Raw genomic sequence first — 368 nt, forward strand, 5'->3', positions numbered from 1 at the left:
GCAGGACCCGCGGCGGCGACGGCGGCGGCGGCAGAGGAAATCCCACCCCACGGGCGGCGGCGGCGGCGCGCTGATGTCAGCGCGCCCCTTAAGGTGGACTGGGCTGCCGAGTGGGGGCGGGGCACCGGACCTCCTGGCCCCCCTCCTCGCAGCCCCGCCCGCGGCCCCCACGCACGCGCCCTCGACCTTCGGGACCGCTGAGGGGCGGTGTCACTCCTGCTGTGGAGTCCAGGCTCTGCAGGTCCTGGCCTAGTGCGGTCCTGGGTCAGTTTACCCAGATGCTTCCTTACACCGCTTCTTCTCCTACACAATGCTGGGTCGCCCAGAGGCAGGCTGAAGGCTCTTGAGCCATGCTATTCCCGGACGGG

This window comes from Octodon degus, unplaced genomic scaffold, assembly GCF_000260255.1.
Source record: "Octodon degus isolate 3935 unplaced genomic scaffold, OctDeg1.0 scaffold00021, whole genome shotgun sequence".
Classification (NCBI taxonomy): domain Eukaryota; kingdom Metazoa; phylum Chordata; class Mammalia; order Rodentia; family Octodontidae; genus Octodon; species Octodon degus.